General features: G+C 51.6%; 1 protein-coding gene across 13 annotated transcripts in view; it reads right to left on the bottom strand.

Moving 5' to 3' along the window:
* The window catches only part of ADARB1 (adenosine deaminase RNA specific B1), a 114,542-nt gene that overhangs the window by 65,477 nt on the left and 34,171 nt on the right, over window positions 1-14,894 (bottom strand). For 9 of the 13 annotated variants that reach the window (XR_010943889.1, XM_067739680.1, XM_067739670.1 and 6 more), the window contains exon 2: window positions 2,252-2,387. The gene's annotated coding sequence lies outside the window, so the exon portion shown is untranslated. Of the gene's footprint in view, window positions 1-750; window positions 961-2,251; window positions 2,388-12,130; window positions 12,259-14,894 lie in introns of those variants that run through there. The other 4 variants (XM_067739678.1, XM_067739672.1, XM_067739677.1 and 1 more) reach the window with 3 other exon arrangements.

Raw genomic sequence — 14,894 nt, 5'->3', positions numbered from 1 at the left:
TCTCCTCTCGGCCAAGCCTTCTGTCAGTGACCGCTGGGGGTGGCGGTGGTGGCCACGTGTGGACGTGGTCTGGTCGTCGCAGGTCTGGGGCACTCTGGCACCGTGCAGGGAGAGGGAGTGTGTGGGACAGCAGGACTGTCCCAGAAACAAAGAACTGTCCTGCCTGAAGCACTACCATGCAGGTGACGAAGAGGTTCATGGTTACTCAAGCCCCGTTTCATATATTATCAACTTCCAACACACCCAACCATCCAGAATCGTAACTGCCAAGCGAAAAGCAGGGAGAGCTGCGTCGCGCTTCTCCAAGAATGCATCCACGAGCTGAACGCCATCCCACTCATCTACACCCTCGGTCTGTGTCACCCTTGCAGCGCCTGCGTCTCTGCATTTACAGGCGTGCGTGCACAGGGTCCTCCCGAGAGCGGCGGTGCCCGGCGTTCACATGTCAACACGAGAACTATTTCGTGGTACGTTCTTAATTTCTCTTTTATTACATTTGAGTACGGTTGTAATTATATAAAGTGGTACCTTCTACGATTTCATTTCAGAATAAAAAGGGGAGTTAATCAATATTTGTTATAAGCAGAATGCTGGGGTTGGCGGCAGTGAGACACACCGAGGAAAAGCCCCGGCGTCTGAGCAGACTCAGGGCTTCCCTGGGCCTCCCTCAGATGTGTGCAGCTGCGTAAGTGCTGCAGCGGTTCCACAGCGCAACCCCCGAGACGCCCCAACCTCGGAAGATGTTCTCACCTGTAAGACACAAGAAGCAACTTCAATCTTTTTAAGGAGCAAGAGAGGCAAAAGCAGCAACTGTGCCTGAAACTAAAAATACAGGCTCCCTCCAGCGTCACCGTCAGATGGCAAATGAGGCTACTGACAGGAGCGCTTCCACCAGTGGAGACTTTTTCTGGCCACTTCCATGGGTTTTTTTTTCTTTTTCAAATCACTCTGAAAAAAAGACTAATACATCAGATTATTGTTGCCAGAATTAGCTCTCATTTTATGAAACAAATACAAAATGTCTGTTCTGCAACTAACATCTGTCAGCACAGAATCAGCAGGAGACGTGATTCACGACGTTGTGGTATCTGATCATTCCCAGCCCTCCGTCCTGCTTCAGATGCCACCTTTTGTCCTTGGTTATTTCTTCTATGCCCTCAAGGACAATTTACTTGTGCAAAGGAACATAAATAACTCGCTTCTCCGGTACATGCTTACATTACATAAAAAACACTTTCTATTTCACTTAAACAGCATAATTAATGAGGCAGTTTACGTCCATGGCACCTTGGACATAGGTGGCCATAAATCACACTTCACTCGCAGCACTAAAGCACGTCTCACTCTGGGATTCTCGCCGTCTCTCAATAAACTCCAGCTACAGAGAAACTGATTTAAGATCACTAATCGAGCTGAAAGATGAGCTGTGGTTGAACATAAAACTCCACCCCTCTGGCACAAGCAGCGGTAAAAGTAACCTTGGTTTTGCCCTCGCCATGTGCCAAAAAAAAAAAGCAAGAAAAAAAAAAAGCATCAGTCGAAGAGTAAGCAAAACCTCTTTTAAAGGCCTCCCTGGGAACCAGGTGCCTGACATTCTTGACGTTGACAGACACAGAAATGGCAGGGGGGGCCTTTCCAGGCGCACCTCTCCTCCCCCACCCGACCCCGTGGGCTCCACGTCTGCCCCGTCCAACGTGCCCCGGCCCAGAGGGTGCTGTGATGTGGCAGCCACTCCCCAGCCTCCAGCGAGGGAGCGAACGTACACAGAACGCGCTCCTGCACTCAGCAGCCTCTGGCGGCCACTTCCGTCCACTTCTTCCCCGTGAAAAAACCTCCGTGAAAGTTCAACGCTAGACCTTCTGCAGGCTGCAAATTAACCTGACGTCACACTACCGCGATTTTAACACCTGTCTCAACTCCTCTCAAAAGCAGACGCTGAATCATGTAACAGTCACAAAAATAAGTGCTAACGAAATGTTCTTTTAATCACCTCAAGGAAAAGAATTTGCGGCAAAGGCTTCCCAGCAAGTCCAGCGTGGCGTCCCCTCTGCAGGGACCGCGCCGGCCGCTGGGGGGCAGCAGAGCACCGGCCGAGAGACCGCAGGGACCGTAACAAACCGTCTCTGCTGGAAGCGAGCCCATCACACGCATATTAAATGGCAAGCCGAAGGCTTAACTAATCATCTACGGCAAGCCAGAGGCACTCTTGTTAGTCAAATGTTAGCAGAGATGTACGCGTGTTTGCTCTTACCTCGCACTCAACGTGTTTCTGTTTCCTCGGCCCTTCGGTGCAGGTGGGGCGGAGAAGACCTAAGTGCGGCGTCTGGTTGGCGAGCTTCCTTCAGGCCCCTCTCCAGCTCTCTGTGCCCAGCCTGAAAGCCTTCCTTCTGTAACAGAAGCATTCCATTACTTTGCATTAATTTAACTCAGTAGTAAAGCTTTTTCACCAGTGCAGGAGCTAACTCTAATAATAAATATTGTTCATTAAAACTCCTCTCCTTGGGAGATGATCCTGCAGGCCACACAGCACCGGCAAAAAAAAAAAAAAAAAAAAGAGTCCTCTCCTAAACATGTTTCACTTACTTTTACTGTACGCTTACGATTTTTAAAGCAGATACCCGATGATCAGTCACGCCTTCACCCCCGCGACGATAGGCAGACAGACGCGCACGTGACAGGCGCCACCGGATCTCTGCTGGCGGACGTGCCAACGCAAACGAGCACCGACCCACGCGCTAAGGAGGGGGGTCTCAGGCAAAGTCCTGTATGGACCTATCTTCCGAAAAAGGGAACGTCACACGCACGGGCCTGCGCACGTGCGTGAGTGCAGACAGACCCAGAGCTGCACGTTCGGCATCCTCCCTGCCCCTTCCCACCCAGGCTCAGGAGCTGAGGCCAGCCCTGCGTCTGCATCTCCATGTTATCTCCCCGCCGACCAGCAGCACGACCGCAACACGCTAAAACACCTACAGAACCTGAACATGGGACGTCTCTATTTTCTTTCTGAAAAACAAACTGATATCCAAATGACGTCTGTGCTGGGCTCCTCCCGTCACCCACCCACAGCGTCACCCACCCCATCACCACCCGGCGGCCCACCTCCACGCCCGGGGGGAGACAGTAAAGGGGCGCTGCCTCGGTGCCCACTTCCGCGGCAGGTGGGAGTGGGTCGCAGCAGCCGGGACACGACCCCCCGCACTCCAAGGAGAAAGAGGAAGGACCAAGTGCGAGCCACTAGGGGTGAAGTGTCATTGCAGGAGCTTCACAAAGCGAAAGTCCACAGACTAAAACAGAGCGAGGAGAACACGGCAGGAGCGTCATGACAAGAGGTGCGGAGCTGCACTCGGACACACAGAGGAGCCTGTAAACCGAGACCTTTAAATACAAAGTAGTGGAACGGGGAGATGGAGGCTGCCATGCTCCCGGGGGGACTGCAGGGCCGCAAGGGCGGGCTTTGGAGCAGGGCCCTGGGCGGACACCCTGGCTCTGCGAGCGGTGACTCGGCCTCTCCAGCTCCTGGGACAACACGCTCCAGACCCACGGCCCCCTCCAGCCATTTGGGTGACCCCAGCTGCGGTCCCAGTCACCGTGGAGCACAGGCAGGCCGTTCCCTCACACCCGACCCACGACATCACGAGCACAACCAAACGGTGGCTGTTCTCAGCCCCCAGGTTTTGGGGTGGGTAAGTTAGGCAGCAAGAGACCACCGAAATGGAGCTATCACTGCAAACCCCGACAGCACTAACGGAGAGTAAGAGGGTACTAGGAGCTTTATTCCAAAACTCTGGTAAACTGAGGCAGAATGAGCAAATTCCAAGAAAAACGCAACTCATCAGTGCCGACTCAGGAAGAAACAGAAAATCTGACTAAACTACCAACATTAAAGAATTAGAATCAAGAAAGAAAACTCAATGTACAAAGAACACTCCACGCCTAGATGGCTTCTCCAGAAAGTCCCACCCAGCATCCAGCAGGAACACATCTGTGAAGCACATGAAGAAAACGTATGGGCCAAACTCACTCCTGAAGACGGATGTAAAAATCCTCAACAAAACGTCAGCAAACGCAATCCAACAATGTTTTTAAAGGCTGATACAGCATGATCAAGTTGGATTTGTGCTGGGAACACGAAAATGACTGCGTGCATGAAAATCAACTGATGTAATCCACCACGTTAATAAGTCAAGAGGGACATAAGAGAATATACCCACGACTCCGTACGTGAAGCTCAATCACAGGCACAGCTAAGCTGGATTCTGAGGGGTGCACGCTCCGTGGTAAACTAAAAAGAACGGCAAGGACAGGGTGACTCTGAAACACAGGACAGCGGCCATATGGACAGGGAGGGAGGGGCAGTGGTCAAGGAGACGGAGACACAACGTCTGTTTTTAACCCGGGGGGCGGCTGCACGGACGTGTCATCAGAACTACTCTCTTGGGCTTCCCTGGTGGCACAGTGGTTGGGAGTCCACCTGCCGATGCAGGGGACACGGGTTCGTGCCCCGGTCCGGGAAGATCCCACGTGCCGCGGAGCGGCTGGGCCCGTGAGCCATGGCCGCTGGGCCTGCGCGTCCGGAGCCTGTGCTCGCAACGGGAGAGGCCACAGCAGTGAGAGGCCCGCGTGCCGCAAAAATACAAAATAAAAAAGGAACTACTCTCTTACACCCGCACTCTTCTGCGGGAACCACACAGCTCACAACACAGATGCTTGAGGCAACAACCAGGCACGGAAAGCAATCCACGCCTGCAGTGCCCACGGCGTCCAGGAGCATCGCCGATCGTGACGGAGCCCCGCACAGCCAGCCCGGGAACCACGCGGACGAGGGCACCGACCGCCCGCAGTCGGGCTGGTCTGCCACACCCACGCACGGCCCCTCAGTAGCCGCGGGTCCTCTGCGTCCGCAGGCCGCGCAACACTGTAGAACCGACGGCTGGTCGAAGTCCGAGCGGGTCACACCCACGTTGTTCCAGGGCCAACTGCAGCCGCCACACAACGGACCAGGTGAAGCCCGTGGCGGCGGCTGCCGGCCAAGCACCTGCAGCAGCAAGAGGGCTGTGGCGGCAGGACCGCGAGGAGAGTCAGGAGAGGCAGCTAGAGGTTTCCTACTTCCTGCAGAAGACAAGAAGAAAGACCCTGTGGGGAAAGGCGGGGAGCTTGGGGAGCCAGGCTCTGGGGGGAAGAGGCCAGTGGTGAAGCAGGGCTGAGTCAGAACCCTGCCCCGTCTCGTTCGCCTGGATGCACCATGGGAAACGGGCAGAGCACGGGACACCCTTAAACCCCCAAACGGGGTGGAGGTGGGGTGGGACACACAGAGGAGCCCCGCCAGCTGGTGGCTCCGTGGCCTCCGGCCCTGACACGTTCAGGCACCACCGCCTCTGGAGCCTCCTCCTGGCGACTGCGCCTGGCTCGGGACACCCTCCTCTGACAGCGGCATGACCCCAAATTAGTTGGGCTGGAGGGGTTTCTACAGCGGGTTCCAGCCACCTCTCTGCTGACAAGAGGAGTTCAGATGCCACAGCAATGATGATAAAACAGGGGTCACGTGAGATTTAGCGCGCCTCGTACTAACTGCAAGTCCAGAACTAGTTGTATTAAGATAAATGCCTCACTCAGCACTTGGTGGATTGCTGTGCCCTGATAATCCCATTGATTAAATGAAGCAATTGCATTTCCTTTTAAAGCGCTATTTATCGGTATAATTTAATGAGACTGGAAATTAGGGCTTAACTCTGCCACAAAACAAGTGCTCTCATTTTCTACCTTGGAGGTGTGTAAACCTGTTACATGAGCGTGCAGATTCTCTGATGTTCAGAGACACCGATTGCTCAAGATACAAGGCTTGTGTGCTCAAGGCAAGTGAACAGGTGAACGATCACCTGAGGGACGCCGAGACAAGCAGCGGCCTCCCCGCATCACTGACAGCGGCCTCTGCGTTAAGTGCTTAACTAGTCCTATGAACAGGTACCCACAAAGAAGGATGGCGAGCGGACGGGCACCGGGAAGAGAGGCTGCAGGTGGCGCCCGAGACACGGAGCCAGGGCAGGGAGGGCGCCGATGCCCCTCCGCTGACACAGAAAGCAGGAGGAGTCCATCAGGATGCTTCTGGTGAGAGGGAGAGGGGAGGCCTCTCAGGAGAAGCTGGCATGAGAAAGAGGAATCCAGGCTGTGTTTTCAGAAAGATCACGCTGACAGCTCTGTGGGCAAAGGCCAGAGGGTGAGGCTGGGACAGTTAGGGGACAGAGGGATTACAGAGACGGAAAACGTCAGAGGTATCTCAGAGGTGCAGTGGACAGGCCTTGGGAATGAGGCCTGCAGGGGGAGGGATGAAACGAAGCCGGAGTGTCTCCAAGGATGCTGGTTCCTTCAAAGGGGCAGAGAGGCTTTCCAATAACCAATGTGAGAAAAGCAAAAGAAAACAGGAAATTTTAGAAGGTGGGTGTTTTTCAACTGTTCTGAACTATGAAAACCTCTGCAGTACATTAACTGGGGTCGTTGATATTTCAGCTTCAACAAGGACAAAACCTTTCCTGGCTGAGATTCCATAAGAATAAAGTCAATTCTAGTATGTGAACTACTATGGAGAGAAGTGAAAGCTTCATGTGGTAAAACTGCAATGAACACTTAACTACAAGAACGTTCAACTAATCAGTACAAATCCCAAGGAAGGGGAACGGCCATTAGACAATATCACGCAGTCAGGGCTTGATAAACGGGGCAGGGAGGGGGGCACTGGCCCTCAGTTCCTCTGATACTTCTATGAAGAAAGAAATGCCCAAGGAGATGGTAGTCTAGTCCAGAGGTCTTGGTTTGATTTAATCTTTTTTTTTAAATTAATTTATTGATTTTTGGCTGCGTTGGGTCTTCGTTGCGGTGCGCGGGCTTCTCACTGCGGTGGCTTCTCTTGCTGCGGAGCATGGGCTCTAGGCGTGCGGCCTTCAGTAGCTGTGGCTCGCAGGCTCAGTAGTTGTGGCACATGGGCTTAGGTGCTCCGCGGCATGTGGGATCTTTCCGGACCAGGGCTCGAACCCGCGTTGCCTGCATTGGCAGGCGGATTCTTAACCACGGCGCCACCAGGGAAGCCCCTGATTTCATCTTTTTTGTACGATTTAAACTCCATTTGGAATTCCCTGGCAGGCCAGTGATTAGGACTTGGTGCGTTCACTGCCAGGGCCCGGGTTCAAACCCCGGTTGGGGAACCAAGATGCCGCAACCCGCGCGGCGCAGCCTAAATAAATAAAGTCCATTTGGGAAGTGCTCTACGTGGCACATTTTGTTCCGTGACGTCCGAGAACCACACTTGTCACTGCTCCCGCGCAGGGCCCACTTTGGTCTGAGTCAACGGGACTGGGTCCAGGTCGAGAACACTGGATCCACCTCGTCCTGAAGGCTCAACCAAACACGCTTCTCACATGACCTTGGTACCTCCCAACAGTGCCTCAATTTGCCAACCTTTCATTTCCCCTGCATTTTGGGCTTAACAGACCAACCAAAATGGACTTTGTCATTTGCTCTACTTAGTGAGTTAAATACATTCCAGGTTCTGAGCAAAGACGCATAACGTACTTTCCCTCATAAGCAAGATTCCTTTGGGATGAAGCACTGCAACAACGTGGCTGGGTCTCTGAGTCATCACGCCGAGTGAAGCAAGCCAGACCAAAAAGGGACGTGCTGCCCGACCCATCCGCGTCAATTCCAGAAGGTGCAAAGGACCCACTGTGGCAGGAAGTGGGCAAGTGGGGTCGTGTTCATGACCTTCACAGGGCGGCGCTCCCACGGGGTCTCGAGACTCATCCAGTTGTACGCGTCACAGGGTACAGGGTCTGGCCACGTGTCAACCGCACCTCAAGAAAAGCTGTTTTTAAAAGAGACTACTTTGGGAGGTCAGCTGGGTGCTCTGTGACCACCAGAGGGGTGGGATGGGGAGGGTGGGAGGGAGGGAGACGCAAGAGGGAGGCGACATGGGGATATATGTGCACGTATAGCTGATTCACTTTGCTATACAGCAGAAACTAACACACCATTGTAAAGCAATTAAACTCCAATAAAGATGTTAAAATAAATAAATAAAACTTAAAAGCCTACTTTGTTCTGAATTTTAAAACCCCTCTTCCTATTTTTTGCAGTGAATTGGTAACATTACTGGAAATATTTTTATGACCTGAAGGAAATGTTATTTTTTCAAACTTTCAACAATCAAATACTTCATGGGAAATTAACGCGTGTTGCAAACATTAAAACAATTCATTAAATAGGTGGGAGACTTCTCCCTATCTCTCTATATTTTATTGTTTTATGATGTTTTTTAGAGAAACCCAATGTTCCCACCAGTAGGAATGAGCCCTGCGTCTCCACAGGAAGAAAGCAGGGATGGAGTGGGGGAGAGAGAGACAGAGACAGACAAAGCGAGAGGGAGAAACACAGAGAGACACACAGAGAGAGAGGGACAGAGAGTCACAGAGAGAAGGGGAGTGAGGAACAGAGACAGAGGCGGGAACAGAGCGGGCGAGCAGGGCGCTGTCACCGCAGCGCCCAGAGCACAGCCTCCCCCTGCCTCTCCTGCACTCAGGCCCAGGACGATGCTGACACACAACGAAGGCAGCACCGGCCGCACCCAGCACAGAAAAGGGGCGACTCAGTCCCGGGCTCAGCGGGGACGGCCTGAGTCTCCAGGACGTCAGGTGCAGCAGGTGCGGAGGGACAGGCGCTCGGGGCCTCCCTGTCCTCAGCTCCTGTTCCCTTCAGGACAAACCAGCAAGGCCAGTGGGTGAGCGAAAGAGGGGTCTTTGCAGGGGAGCCCAGAGGCACGCGGCCTAGACTCCCCCATCCCAGCCGACAAAACACAGGACCAAGAGAAACGTGAGGAGGACCCAGGGCAGCAGGCGAGGGGGGCCTGGCCCAGAGGATGCCCGCCCGCCCTAGGGCCACAGCCGCTGCCCACAGATGCCGGGAAGCCCACCACGACGGCCCCGCCCACCTCCCCCCAGAAACCTGGACTGGATCATGAAGAGAACAGCCGGAGAAAACGAAAAGCCCTCCAGGCTGAAATGCACGAGCCAAGTACACAAAGGAGTGTGAAAGGAAGAATTAAATGCAAAGGAACACTCAGGAGGCTTCCTGTAACCGAAAGAACAAGGACCCGAGACCAGCACAGGCCAGAGCAGGTGAGGAGAGATGTTAGGGGCAGCGGCCCCGGGCGGGGGAGCGCTGAGACCGACCATACACTTCAAGGTCTAAAAAACCAATAACGTGGAGACTTCCCTAGGGACGTGTGTCCCTGGGTGACAACAGCGCCAGCTTCTACCGTCACATCCTGCGTTACATAAACTTGGGACATCCACCAGCCACACTCGATCAGATTCATGTCAAACTAACACGTTCTCATTAGCTCTTAACTAAAATCCAACCAAATGTGATAGCTCTGTATTTCTCAAGTAATGTTATAACTTTAAAAGTATTCGGTAAGGTTATTTATCAAATACTGACAATTAATATATTCTATAATCCACTGCAAGGAGATGAGCTGTCTAAATAGGAAAAAACCTTTAATCATTTTTGATAGAAAGTTCTCAAATCTGTCTCCCTGCTCTTACATAAGATGAACTAAATATAAGTTTTTAACCAGAAAATGCCCTTTGGTTAGGGAACAGAGAGGAGAAAAGGGCAGGTCCTTAGAAGGAAGGAACCTCCCGTGGTGGGGAGACCAGCCTCCCTGGGTAAATAAATGAAAGTAACTATTATAAACTTAGACCCCAGAGACCAGGAGGCCGGGGCCCGGGAGGGATGGTAAGACCCCCGCCAGTGGGAGGGGAGGGGGCAGATCCCCTTCCACGGTGAGAAAAGCCAAGACATCTCGAACGGCACCTCGGGCCTCTGCCAGCAGCGCCACACGAGGGTCCATCTCAGAAGGGGGGGGGGTCGCGGAGAGGGAGTAGCGGGAAAGAAGCAAGGTGGGAACAGGCGGCTGTGAACCTCACAGGCCCTCAGAGGAGGGAAAGGGGGCCATGCTTCCTGACTCTCCTCACAGCCGCTGTGACCTTGGCTGGAAACCCATCAAGGACGTTGCAGGAATTAAAAACTACTGCCAACTTCTGTTACAAACAGAGACACAAAAACCGTAACCAAAGTACGAGCAAATTCAAACCCACGCACGTCTGGAAAAGAGCACGTCACAACCAAGTGCGACGTGTCCACACCAAGAAGCGGTGGCTGGCTGAAGTCTGAAAATAAATCAACACTCCACGTCGCCAGTGACATTTCTACTCAAGAGCACTTTCACTCGGACTCCTCAGTAACCCCAACTGGCATCTCCCTCAATGTCCACTGGTGTGATGAACCCGGTACTCTGCTCAAAAACCACACCCCACTGTGGAAGAGAACTGAAAACAAGGAGAGAAGAAATACAGAAGCTGAGAGGATGAAAAACAGTATTTCTGCCAATCATGAAAATAAAGACCAAGCACATAAAAGCCCCCGCCCCCCCGCTTCCTTCCCTGGGGAGGAGGAAGGGCGACAGGGCTCGGTGTCCGTCAGGAAGTAGCAAGAAGAGCCACAGGGTGAGGCAGGGGGGACAGCCAGCTGGCCACGTAGCCTCTGTCCTCTGTTCTCCACACATGGGACGGCCTCCCGGTGGGCGCCGGGCAGAGGGCTGCTCCACACTGTTCCTAGAGCAGGGGTGCGGAGGGTTCCCCAAGTCCGTGGAAAGAGTGAAATTAGACACAAAATGGTGTGTCTGTGTGTCCAGGCGCATCTTCCCAGTGAAAACGGACAGGGCTTCAGTCAGATGCCCAAAGAGCCCCTGGCCTGCAACCTGTTTCAGGTGAGGATCTAACCACTGGCTGTGACTGACCCCAAACCCAGTCCTCTCTTTGGCACTTAACCAACAAAACATGAGGGCCTTTCCTTTTCCAATACTAGTTGATGGTAACCTATGAAGTGTTATTAAGGAGCACGCAAATCTGTAATTCCTAACGCACAGCTGGGGTGTCCCGAGTTTGCAGACAGAAGTGTGGTCCCCACACCCAGCACAGGCGCCCGCAGAGGGCCACGCGTCCCACGTTCAGGAAGAACACTTCATTTTCGACGACAGCTTTAATTTACCATGGATTTCAATGGCTGCTACTGTTATTTTTATCGCTATAACTTTAGCTTTGTTTTATCATTTCTCATTAGTTTAATATGGGTTGTTTGTATACACAGGGATGAAAATTTTGCCAGCTTTCTGGAACGATAATTTTCCAAAAACTAAACTTACCAGCATCATAAATCATCTCCGACTTTACTGCAAAACACATGCACAGAACCCCTCCGAATCGTAGGGGTACAATGAGGTAGAGATGTCTCATTTATTGGCAATGTGCTGACTCCCAGTATATGAAATTTAACTAACTTGCAACACACTATCAAGGTAAGCGTAACAAAATTACCCAGCTATTTTTAAGTTTATGGGGCACTGTTACATAATACAAAATGACAAGTAAAAGTACAAACCGTTTCTTAAAAGATTTATATATGCTGCTGACAAATTTACTGGAACTGCCTCATTTAATTTCTTCCCAATCCTTTGATAATGTTGAGCAATTTTTCCAGGGGAAAGAAACCCCCGCCCCCCCGTTCAAGATGTTCAAAGGTACAGAACCTTGCCACTAACAGTGATCTAAAGACTTTTAATTGTAAATCGTGGCAAAGTCCACATCTTCCTTCCTTTCTTCCCAAGGCCCTGTTGAAAGGTCAGAAGAGGTACTTCCTGGCCATGAAGGAGTCGTAACAGTGCTGAAAAATTACAAAGGGGGCTTGCAGCCCCGGCAGCTGGGACGGGCGGTCATGGCAGACAGCAGGCGGACCCAGGCTGACTCGCGGAGTGGAAGGAGCCGTGTGCAAGACAGCGGGGTGCGGCTTCCCAAGAGCCAGGAGCCAAGGGCAGGGCTGTGACTCCCCGGCCGCAACTTGAGAATACTCTGCAAAGACAGTCTGAGGTTTCCAAGGCGGGGGGGGGTGGGGGTGGGGGGGGTGTCCAAGTATGGTCACTTGGACCTGGAAGAGAAGCGTATCAGGGTGAAGAGTAATTGTAAGTCAAATAATCAGCACTAGAGGCCACGGGCAGGGAGACAAGGAGAGAGCTGGAGACATCTACCTGCAAAAGAACGAGGATCGAGCTGCCATCTGATTTCTCACTGGCAACACCAGACTCCGGAAAACACCAGAGCATACTTTCTGAGCTCCAAGGGAGAACTGTATGAACCGAGAATTCTAGACCCAGCCAAATTACCAATCAAGTATGCGAACAAATAAACCACATGTTTGAACACTGCACGCAGTAACCCAAGAAGTCTCTGAGCCATGCATTCCACAAAGAAGTGGATTAAGCTGGGGCGAAGTGAGAGCAGCATTGACATACATACACTACCAAACGTAAAACAGTTGGCTGGTGGGAAGCAGCAGCGCAGCACAGGGAGATCAGCTCCGTGCTTTGTGACCACCTGGAGGGGTGGGGTAGGGAGGGTGGGAGGGAGGCTCAAGAGGGAGGGGATATGGGGACACGTGTATGCATATGGCTGATTCACTTTGTTGTGCAACAGAAACTAACACGGTATTGTGAAGCAATTATACTCCAACAAAGATCTATTTAAAAAAAAAAAAGAAGTGGATTAAGGAGGTGCTCCAGCAAAACTACAACGGAATTTAAGAAACAAACATCATGGGACGTGAGAAAGCAGAGCAGCTGGAGCAGCCAGGGGCAGCGCCGAAGCCCGAAAGGAAGTCAGGGGCTACGCCTGCACATCCTCCTTCCCGGGCAGGAGCTCTGGGACGCAGAATTACGTTTTCTGCCTTCTCCACTCAAGCTATTAGGCTCTGCAGTAGCATATATTTATACCATCATAATACTTTACACTTTGCTTTCCTTACGTTAACATTTCTGGACTAAAGCTGTGGAAAAAGCACAGAAAGCCTAATGATAGATGAGAAACAGGCTACAAATGTTTTAAGTTTTGCCAATAGAAATCTAAAAATATAACCCACAAAAGCCAGGGACTAGAGAGGCACTGCTTGCTGGTTCCCCACGTGAACAGAAGCGAGGCAAAGCGACGGGGTAAAGATAAGAAGGATGTGAAAGCAAAGGGAGAAGACGCACACCATCACCTGTTCACCTCTGGGGAGAGCAGAGAGGAAGAGGGAACGTGTAACTGCATTCTCGCTCAAAGGCGGGCCGCATGTAAGAAGGTTAACATTTAGTTAAGAATACCTTTAAACACCTGTTAAAGCACCAGTTCTTTTATAAATTGAGTACACTTTTATACCACGTGCAGATATCACTTCAGGTTTTTTTTTAAACAGTTAAACTGAAAGGACACCTTTACCCATCAGGGTGTATGAAACAACCGCAGTGCATCTGTAGGACAGAATAATAAGCCCTCCTCGTAACCAGTGAAGCAGTTATGAGCACTATATTAGTTACATGAAATTGAATGCGTTTACAACTATTTTTTACCGTGAAAGCAAAAAGATAAAATGTGTCAGTCCTCAGAAGAGGAAGGTACCTCTGTACTAACACATCCATGGTGTAATGACGAAGGTATATGACAGAATGGTGCAGAGACTAAACCAGGATTTCACAGAGAACGTCCACATGTGCATCACACGTATACGGTAAGTATGTACACAGACCTCAGAAATCCCATGTATGCAACAGAAGTCCCGTGCACACGACGGAAACGCCACATACATAACAAAAATCCCCCACGTCTACGATGGAAGAGTCACACACAGCACAGAAGTCGGTGCTGACGAGCGCTGTTTAGTTGCCTCCTTCCACATTTCTCCTGCGTGTCCCCGCCACACACACTTTCACACACCTGACACGCCGGCCCGGAGGGTAAGCAGTTGTTGCGGGAAGACACCACGGCGCTTGGAGACAACCTCCCTGGAAACTCAAAAGGGCAGTGGGCAGACCGTCCTGGGAGAAGTACGTGGCCAGGAGCAGCCCTGCACCGAGGCCGCGTCCTCTCTGCTGTGCCCCCGTCCTTAGAGGAAGAAAGCCCGGAAGCGTGATGCTGTCCATTCCACATGGGATCATAAGAGCAGGCACGGAAAACATCTTCAGTAAAGTCCCTACTAAATGTTGTTATACACTGAAAACGAAAATATAAGCCATTTCTCCAGTTGTTGCTGTTAATTTGCACCACATCTTGCTCCAGTGATCTAAGAGGCCCGCAGAGATACGCAGAGGAGCGACAGCCTATGAACTGTGTTTAGGGAAAAAATAAAACACACACAAAATCGGCTCAGAGGACACAGACAAATGTTAGTAGCAACAGCTGCTGTTAGGCGATGGGATTAATGCACCTCCTTCTTCCTAGTTTTGCATGTCTGCAAAGTACACAGAGTCCACAATGAGCATATTTTGTTTTTGAATAAAATATAAAATCTTACGTAAAAGAAACTCAGAAATGCAAGAAGTGTTCTTCAAAGACAGCAGTGGAGGCAAAGGGACAGTGGCTGCCTGAGGGCACAGACACCGGTCCCGCCAGCCCCCGCCCTCGGACAAGGCCAAGTCTCAGTCTGACCCTGTTTATATGACAAAACTGGCTCAAACAAGCAGCTGTTCCTGTTCTGAACTGGGAGAAGCCTCGTCCTGGGGACACCCTCACCAGCACCTCTCCCCCCCGTATCCACCCTCACGCAAAAGGGCTGAGTCTCCACAGTAAAAATGCAGAGCACGGGTCCTCGTGTAAAGAGGTGACAATGGAGAAGTCATTTAGTTGACAGATGCATATCTCCTCAGCTTTTGGCTTTGCAGACAATGACAAAATAAATTCCCTTAATGGATAAGTCTGCGTCCCTAATACTTAGGTCAGGGGATGCCCTTGCCCTGGAGTTCAGGTGAGACACTAGACACC

The sequence above is a fragment of the Pseudorca crassidens genome, chromosome 5 (assembly GCF_039906515.1).
Source record: "Pseudorca crassidens isolate mPseCra1 chromosome 5, mPseCra1.hap1, whole genome shotgun sequence".
In the NCBI taxonomy this organism is placed as follows: domain Eukaryota; kingdom Metazoa; phylum Chordata; class Mammalia; order Artiodactyla; family Delphinidae; genus Pseudorca; species Pseudorca crassidens.
The sequence above is the reverse complement of the archived record's forward strand: the minus strand, read 5'-3'. Positions and strand labels throughout refer to the sequence as shown.